General features: G+C 41.5%; 1 protein-coding gene across 5 annotated transcripts in view; it reads left to right on the top strand.

Moving 5' to 3' along the window:
* Positions 1–8913, top strand: part of pcdh7b (protocadherin 7b) — a 144563-nt gene that overhangs the window by 129244 nt on the left and 6406 nt on the right. The window lies entirely within an intron of this gene.

Below are 8913 nucleotides of genomic sequence, written 5' to 3'. Positions count from 1 at the left end.
TTTTTATTTTGAATAATTTGACCCAGTGTTAAAAACCTCAGGGGAATATTACTTGGATAGTGCTCACACACTCTGACTTCGAGGGGTTGATTTAAAAATAGAGCACCCACTTATATTTATGTACCTTATGTTTCACATATAAAGTRTGGGTTACAAAATACCAAAGTCTTCAAATTWKTTGTGTCTAGATAACTCATTTTTACTATCCATTATGATCTGGTTATTAAGTACTAGGGGTGGGCGATATTGGGAATTTTGGAATTGAACTGATACCAAGTAAGTATGGGAGTATCTCCGATGCTGATGCCGATACTGATTTTTGATATGGAAATGTCATTTTCATTGAATGATTTTGTGATTTTGCCTTTAGTTAGTCAAAAGTCTAGTGCAAAAATAACAAAAAGTAACAATGTAACAAAAAAATATAAATGTAACTATTTCAACAAAAACACCCCCCCCCCCCCCCAAAAAAAAAAAACCTTCCACTGCACCCAGGCACAAAAAATAGGAACAGTTTTGGGTAATGACTAACTCCAAATGATTTGGAGACTCTGCGCCTTGTTTTCCATTTTACTTGGGGAAAATAGTCAGTAGTCCAAATAAAGTATATACAGTAMAGGAGTATTGATCTCACCTTGCTGGTATCGAGCTGACACACTGATGCTCATCTTGGTATTGATACGCCTACCCTATTAAATATGCAAACATTGCCAAACTGCTCTCTTTTTTATTTTTAAAATACCTCCATACTGCAGCTATGTTGGCACAGTACATCACATTTTATTGTAGCTGTTTAATGGCCACTGTATCACAGTATGATTAATGTAAAACTATAGATGGTATGTCAACAAGTATGATTTGGAGCAACAATCAGACACTTGGATACATGTCAATGCAAAATGGCTTAAATGGGTTTCAAATCTGATACTTGATTGGCTGTGGATTGCCATAATATTTTCACTAACTCATCCTGTCTTTAGTAAGTTGTATCAATAGCTAACAAGCTGTTAAACTTGCTAAGAAGATACTGAGTAGCCTGAAACCTTTATAGCCTGTCGAGTTTCAAGTAAATAAACTACACCATTCAAATTGGTGAGAACCAAATAATAGGCATCATTGCATTTYCTTTATCAGAAATCATCTTTCAAAGCTCWTTATCTTTCAAAAGTTACCATGCAGATGGTCATCCTTGCACCATGCAACAGATCTCGTACGACACCTCCTCCTCAGTCCTAAGGGCACATCATGCCATCCTTGTGGAAATCGCTGGTGAAGAAACCGGAGGTGGCATGACCCACGGTTGAGTTTGAGTCAAAGATAGCGAGCGAATCAAAAGGATGCCAGCAGAGTGCCTCTCTGCAGCAGTAAATCCAATCTCCTGCACCAGAAGGGAAAAAACTGTGGTCTATCTGCGAGACAGTCTATAATCCGGGACACCTTGGCGTTATCAAGCTGTATCRCTCTGAGCTTCCGTCTGAGCAAGAGTGGCTGGAGAGTGTTTAAGGTACTTGATTCTAAGTGAGCTTTCAAAGTTCACTTATACAACAAGCATTATATAACAACGTTTGTACCGTTTAAAAAAAACCAGAATGATCTCTAGACGTGCGTACCACATAAAACTGATATGCAAATCAGGCTGTTTGAAACTTTCTGACCGGATGTCTACTAAAGTGTAAGATGCCACTGAAGCCTTTGCTTTCAATCGTGAACACTCAAACACTGCGGGAGGTTTTCACAGCCCAGGCACCCCAGCCAGACTCGAGGATACATTAAAGGAGGACTGGAGAACCTATTTGCTGACTGGCACATCCTTTTAGCACTTTCATCAGGGGTTGTAACTGTGCACAGCCATTTAAAGCAGTTTGTTTTCAACCTTCCCAGTAGGTGTTCAAACTGTCCTGAGGGGAAAATTCTCTAAAATCTTTCTCCTTGCCTCTTTGGTTTTCACAGGCCATTACATTCCAAAGTTGCATCAAGTTGGCATGTTTTTATGTCTTAATAAATGAAAATGTTGTTTRGAGATTTGATCTTTTCTTTTTCCAAAATAAAGAGTTAAAAGCTAAAGCTTTATWTGTTTTGTAGTGGATAGGATTTCTGATTTTTCCATTGAATGAAATCAGAAAGAAGATTTWAAACCTAGAATTAGATAGTATATAGGGTTAAAGTGATCCAAAAGGGGAAAACTCCAAAAAGCAGGCCACATTAAAAAGACAAGGCTTGTTTAGTTCTTTTTTCCTCCCAACAGTTCCCAGAACACAATGGCCCATCATGTGCCGAGAACCTGCTGAGACACAGAAAACTAGCTCCCCTTGGGAAACACGGGCTCCAGATAATTTGCCTTTTCTGCTCCAGAGCAGAGCATATTTTGCCTGTTTATGAGCTTACACGCTGAAAAAGTGAAAGCCCCGTCGCTTCGGGTCAACATAATTACCCCCCAACACATTTGCACCACTAGCTTTCAATTAGGGTCGTGACTCACCGTACCCAGCTCGTGCTGGCCTTAAAAACGTGTTTCCGCTCTCCGAGTAACAACAATGGTAGATACCGGGTAATGCATGTCTCACTTTTGGCCACATGAATATAGTTTTTTTTTTATATCAGAATTATGCCATATCTGTCTGGCCAGTGGTGCATCTAATGAAACTTTGATGTAAATTTGCTGCTACGATCCTAGCTGGGTCATATGAAATTGTACTTCCTGTTAAAAAAATGTGCTCTTCGGGCTCAACACGTGCTGCACACAAAGTGGTTTCGGTGCTCCTTTCGTTTGTTTGAACCATACAGTATGAGAAAAAAAAATCCCCCAAAGCCACGGTTTCCTTTTATGCTTTTTGTAATGACCCTGTATTCAGAACTTCACCTCTTCCATTTTCTCACCTCTTTCTCCAAGTATTCCCACAATTTAGACATTTTCTTTTACCCGTACGATAAACGGAAAAAAAAAGCACAAATCATGGACTGTTTTCATTTTTTCTTTTTTTATTTTAGGGAGGATTTAATTGAAATTTTATTTTGACAAATAACCATTTAATGGTGTAAAACAGGCTATTGTGTGAGTGTGCCTGGGAGTGTGCGATAAGAGTAACAGTGGAGGAGAAGCAATGACACTTCTTTTCTAAAGACTGGCTGGAGAAATAAGAGGCAGATGTATGTGTATGTGTATGTGTGTGTCCGTATCTGCGAGAGAAGAGAATTAAGAAAAATAGTAAACAATGATAAAAAAAACATTTAAAAAACTGAATTAACCCCTCGTTCATACTCTCACAACTGCACGGTAAGCCCTACCATTTTCCACACGTCCGTTGCTCCCTCATGTACATTCTGTCTGTCTTATCAGCTAACACTGTGGGCTTTCCTTTTCGTCTGTGGCTGGGAATGACAAGCATTCACACACACAGACCGAGCTTCGCACACACTTAACGTAAGGGATTGCTATACAGAAAAAAAGAGGCTGTTTGTGCATGCGGTGTGTGTGTGTGTGTGTGTGGCGTGAAAACGAGCCGAGACGGCCATGTTGTTTTATCGGTTGCTAGCAGTGTTGCATGTGAGCGCCACAGCAGAGCTGTTAATTCTAATCCTTAYGGCGCTTCCAGAGCATAAGCTCAAGCTGTAGAAAGCACACACTACCATAGGAGAGATGGGTGACACAGTTTTGTATTTTGGACTGCCATTTTTTTTCCAGTCACAAAATGAGAAGCGTACAAMAGTGTCAGCTTTAGCTTGTACAGATGATTATAAATGTAGTGCTCCAGTGATAATGGGAAAGCCTGGCAAGCATCGTTTAGCTGTTTGTGGCTTGCTGCACAAAAGTTTTGGAGTGTTTTTAATAATAAGGTGTTGTTTCAGTGGTTTTGTGAACGTGTGGCAGGGATCCAGCACCATCATGTTTATGAGCAGTGTTGATGAGTCACTGCGCTCCTGTCCTCTGCATTTTTTTTTCACAGTCGTGGATTCTGACTGGATTGACGAGCTAACAGCTAATCTGAGCAAACCAAGGCCAAAAGTGAATTGTTGGCATCTTAAATCAATTCCAGATTTCACAGCAATTTGGGCTGACTGTTAAATAAACATTTACATTGCCATTAATTCCACATTACGAGATTCCCACATAGCAAAATTTGTCTGGCCCACACAAGACACTAAATGCTCTTAACACTCAGCCCAAAGATGGCCCTTTGGTGGTTCAGATAGGTGGTCCATGCATGGGCCAGCACCACATAAACTAAACCAGAACCAGGCAACTTATGGCATGCCATCTTACAAACTGTGCCATCATTGCCAGACTTTGCCCTCATCCAATTGAAAAAAACCACTTGCCATGCCAGCAATCAGCCAGAAGTTCCAGCTTGGGATCTAGATCTGGCCCACATCTCTCTGCTATATGGGTTGTGTACATGCAGTACAATAATAATTTTAACTAATATACGAAGAATCAGCTAGATGTAGCACTTGCTGTGCAGCCTGGAGCGCTTCCTTCGAGGATATCATATTTATGCCGGGATATTTGTGTGATGTGAAGGGGCCGTGGTAGTTTGATGGTCCGTGCCACTGGCTTGTAATCCTGAAGCTGCAGGTTCATGTCATCCCAAGTGTGCTGACTCTGACCTCAAAGTACAACATGGCAGTGCCCAAAAAAGTGACATTTTGGCTTCAGTTTAGAACTATCATCTGTCTTTTATGCATCGATGGTCATGCAAGGGCGGAATTATAGCATGCCAGGCATACGGAAAATACCAGAAGAAACCTATAAACAAGTACTATGTGAAGAACAGTGATCCAGCCGCAGTCTAATAGATCTTGTAGGTCTAGGACAGCAGTAGAGCGGTCATCACCCACTGTGAAACAAAATCTAATGTATATACTAATGTATATAACTGAGAGGTAAAGTGTGTCTTTGGTAAACAAAGCGACCTTCCCTAGGTTCTGTCAGCACATGTTGACACACGTGAGCAGTAAATCTGTGAGGGTGTGCTTGCAAGATGAATGAGCAAGGTGCATGACACGCAGGGACACTTTATTTATGGGGGCTGCTTATTGTTCAAATGGGCAGGGAGAGGAAGGGACCCAGAGTGAGAGGACATGTGCRGAGGGTAGCAGAGAGTGCAAGCTTGATTTGATAATTGGCCAAGAGATTGTCACCAGAATGAAATTATGCTAGTTAATTCCTCCTCAATTAATTACCTCAGGAGCAGGCCGCAGTATATTCATTACGCCAGGAAGAGAATTGACTCTGCCGAATGTGAGGTGGTGGTGGTGGTGGGGGGTGGGGGGGTGCAGCCATAACTTACCCATAATGCCTACTTGTGCAGGGTTATTGTAATGCTTGTTAGCGAATAGCCTGCAGGCTATAAGAGAAAGGCTTAAAGTGATGTCATCACCCACTCCTGCTGAATATAGCCTAGAAACTCCTCTGAACAGCCTCATGTGGATATTTTTTTGTTCCACACCGAGGTATAGGCATCTAGGAAAGTGAGGCAAAAGGAGGTGACAGCTCATTACAAAACTCGATCAGGGCTCTGTATCTTTCTCCACACTTGCTCTCCCTCTCTTCTTCGTCTAGGTTTTTTTTCCCCCCGCCGTGCCCGTCTTGCAATTCTCGAGGCATGGTAGGGGGTTCCAGATTATTCCCTTAGTTGCCCTTGCCAGGTAGTAAATACTTCAAGAAGCTCAGGAGGCAGCGAATAGATCAACGGCTGCCACATTCTCCAGCATTTCTCCAGCTGGCCTATAAGAAGCACTGCTGAAGCAAAACAGGTTACTTATGTGGAGAGATGTTTGTTTTGAAAAATAGCAAATGTGGGTCAAGTAKGCTTGCAAACAGGGCGCCATTTGTGCAAAATGCGCTGATGACAACAAGAACTGCAATTAGAAGCGACAGAAAATTGGTAATTTTGTTCTAATTCGACATAAATGCCCTCCTATCTGACTTTTAAATTTGACATCTGAATATGAAAATATCTACTGCTGACATTAATGCTTCAGTAAATGCTTTTGCTATCAAGGCGAACTGTTTTCAAAGGTCATTGCTTCTCAGCACTACCCCCTTTTGTTCTCAAACCTCCACCACCCATCCATAGCCATCTCGTCCATGCTTCCTTAATTGTCTGGCAAACAACTCTGCTAGAGAAAGACAAATATGGCTTTTTTTCCCCTGTAGATATTGTTCTATCTGAACTCACCATCACCGTTTTAATAATTTAGCACCTATTGTGTTTCTTGTTGCTCATGTCTCCCAGGAACATCTCTTCCATCTCATTTCCCTCCCTCTGCTGCTCTGTCTTTCTTGTTTCTCTATCTTTTCTCCCCTTTTTATTCACCATAACTACCTATATCTCTGCAGTCACATTCAGCCACGCACAGTCCGTCTTTGTTGCTGGAGACCTCTTAGCTCCAGGCATTGCCATGGGGGCCCCCTTCCAAAGCGAGACAGCCAAACAGAAGGAGACATGCTTCCATGCCATAATTAGTCGGCAAGTTTCACCTAATTAAATGGGATCTTATTAGGGGTGATAATGAGCGAAGAAAAAGTCCCGACTGGAGAGCAAATTCAGAGGGAACGTTAGCATACTTTGGTTATTTTAGCTAAAGTTTTCAACTCTCTTTGTTGTATCAGTCATCGTGTCTTATTCTTCCTAATAAAGGGTCGAGCATTTCCAGTAAGTTGGTGCAAATTCTCATTCATTCAAGAAACTTTTAGTGAGGTGACTGGGCTCATGTTTTTTTCCAATTTTATCCAGGATATTATCCAAAGTGTGTAGTTCTTAGTTTTACAGTATAACTGAATTGACTCGATCAATGTGTGTGACACAAAAATGACATCCTATTTTGCACAGAGAAGATCGACGCAAAAAAGGGGTGTCAAGCAAAAAAAAAAAAAAAAAAAAAAAAGACCAACATTAAGCTGATCTCATCACAACCAGTCTTCAGATGACCCTGGATTGTTTTACCTCTACCTAATCCTACTTTTTTTTTACCTATCATTGCACAATTCCAGCAAATGCTCAAGACCACTCAGATATTTGCTACTGTCCCAACAACAAAAGAGGTTTCTTTAACAGATTCCCCCCACCTACATTTTAACCACTTCTGGCGTATTTACACAAAAATTRTAAGCATTAATGTTTGCATGTCTTAAACTGCTCTGAAAACGTTGCACTTTCCATGTGTGGAGGCATTGACAAGGAGTGCATCACAGTCATTAACCTGGTTCAAAAGTAGATTCAAGGTTCTCACCAAAAAATTAAAAAAAAATAATAAAAAACCTCTCTCACTCACCCTCCCTGAGGACCAAAACCCATCGAAGTTCTTGACCCTATAGAGAAATCTGTCTTCAAATTGAAAGCATACGAATGGGTGAATGGAATTTCGGGCATAATGTGTTTTTTTTTAGCCGTCTTTATATAGATAATGAGATAGAAGCATATTAGATTGAGTTAGTTGGAGAGGTGAGTGGCGCCTCGCATCAGGCTGCACACAGGACCTCTTTGTTTGAGAGATAATATGAAGCTTTAAGCAGGCTAAATCAAGGTCTTCTGGATTGATAGGTTAATATGTGCATGTCTGGGAGCACATGTTCTTGGATTTTTTTTAAAGTACACTACACTCTTGTTCCTTTCCGGTCCTTACCTTTTATTCTCCTCCACCTTCTGTTTTTACTAGCGTCCCAAATTTTTCCCTCCTCTTCCTCTGTCACCACTCAGTGTTTCTGGCCTGTGACGGYCCAGAGGCAGCCATGCTGTATTTTCCACTCAGTCTGCCACCCCACCCCCCGCTCTCCTAAGCCGTGACCCTGCTATACTCATCACACACACTTTGTCCCCTCCGTCTCCTTGATTCTCTTTCTGTCAGTCCCTTGCTTTCCACATCATTCCTCTTTTCATCCACCTCCCTTTTTCTTTTTTTTTCTCTCTGACCCYTATCTGYTATCCAGTCAACTGCAATGTCCGTCAGAAACACACTGTGAAGAYGCGTACACGAAGATGCGTGCCGGCATAGCATCTCTGTTCAGTTGTTTGTTCCCTCCCCATTTTTTCCCCATCAGTTCCTCTATCCAGATGAAACGTCTGTAAGGTTTTTCGCTTGGAATTAGAATGATCACTGCATAGATATATTTTTATTCTGTTTGGGCCATATTTTCAACCCATTCAGTTTTTTTCCATTTTCTATGATGTTTCTGAGCTATTATAAAACATCACAATATTTTTGGATGGAACTGACAGAGAATGTCTGGACTTGCCAACTACAACTTGCAAAAGCCRGAAGTCAGGCCCACTTCAAAGGACCAGAGCATAGATATCTCAACAACAGTCTTTAGGACTGCGGGCCTGGATTAGACGTCAATACTCAATCCGCTGGAGGTAGCTGATGGACTGTAGACARGCACGGGAACTGRCAAAMAGCCCAAATCTTAGGTTTGAGAAAGCTCYCATCRCCCTGACAAGGAAAACTAAGWACACTGGTTGGAGTCCTAACTGGGCACAATCTGCTCAACYGCCACAAAATGGTTATGGGACTCCATGACTATGGTMTGTGTGAATTAGAGACCTCTTTGCMCTACTTRTGTCACTGCCTGGCTCTGATTAGTCAAAGGAAAATAATTCTTGGGGACCCCTTTATGGATCCTGAGAAGCTCAGAACACTGAATGTTTCTAACCTCGTGTCCTACATCAGARGGAYRMGAAGGTTTGAATAAAGACCAGTGTCYTTTTGGGGAGAGCAATGGGTCCCCGCTCATGGGTTYTTTATCCATCCCCACTCACCATACCATACCAATTACAATTTGGTCATCTTCATTCTCCTCTCGCTGTGGGTTAGACTCTGACATGTAAGGCTGGATGGACAAGTCTTCTGATGTTAACATCTTTAATTTAGTTTGTAAATAAAATGTTTCTGTGCTGCTATATAGTCATAACC

Source organism: Austrofundulus limnaeus, unplaced genomic scaffold, assembly GCF_001266775.1.
Source record: "Austrofundulus limnaeus strain Quisiro unplaced genomic scaffold, Austrofundulus_limnaeus-1.0 Scaffold140, whole genome shotgun sequence".
NCBI classification, from domain to species: domain Eukaryota; kingdom Metazoa; phylum Chordata; class Actinopteri; order Cyprinodontiformes; family Rivulidae; genus Austrofundulus; species Austrofundulus limnaeus.
The sequence above is the reverse complement of the archived record's forward strand: the minus strand, read 5'-3'. Positions and strand labels throughout refer to the sequence as shown.